This window comes from Lethenteron reissneri, chromosome 67, assembly GCF_015708825.2.
Source record: "Lethenteron reissneri isolate LAM-NWPU_2019-01 chromosome 67, ASM1570882v1, whole genome shotgun sequence".
In the NCBI taxonomy this organism is placed as follows: domain Eukaryota; kingdom Metazoa; phylum Chordata; class Hyperoartia; order Petromyzontiformes; family Petromyzontidae; genus Lethenteron; species Lethenteron reissneri.
Window position 1 is genome coordinate 7,630,930 of NC_083845.1, and position 739 is coordinate 7,631,668.

Sequence of the window (739 nt, forward strand, 5' to 3'; positions counted from 1 at the left end):
TCTCCCTGCGGGACAACGGAAGCCGCACAGATGGTAGAGCGGCACGGCGCTTGTTGTTGTTGGTGTTGTTGTTGTTGGTGTTGTCGTTGTTGTTGACTTTGCTCCCCCCCCACCCCCCCGGACGCAACTACGATTAGCGGAGTCGGCTACGCACGGTGCGAAAGATGTTCAACACACGTACACACTGCCCGTAGATTGACACTGCCCATAGACTCAACACTGCCCATAAACTCAACACTGCCCATAAACTCAACACTACCCATAGACTCAACACTGCCCACATACTCAACACTACCCATAGATTCAACACTGTCCATAGACTCAACACTGCCCATAGACTAACACTACCCATAGACTCAACACTACCCATAGACTCAACACCACCCACATACTCAACACTACCCATAGACTCAACACTGCCCATAGACTCAACACTCCCCATAGACTCAACACTACCCATAGTCTACCACTGCCCATAGACTCAACACTGCCCATAGACTCAACACTACCCATAGGCTGACACTGCCCATAGACTCAACACTGCCCATAGACTCAACACTGCCCATAGACTAACACTACCCATAGACTCAACACTTCACCATAGATTCAACACTACCCATAGACTCAACACTACCCATAGACTCAACACCACCCACATACTCAACACCACCCAGAGACTCAACATACCCATAGACTCAACACTGCCCATAGACTCAACACTGCCCATAGACTCAACACT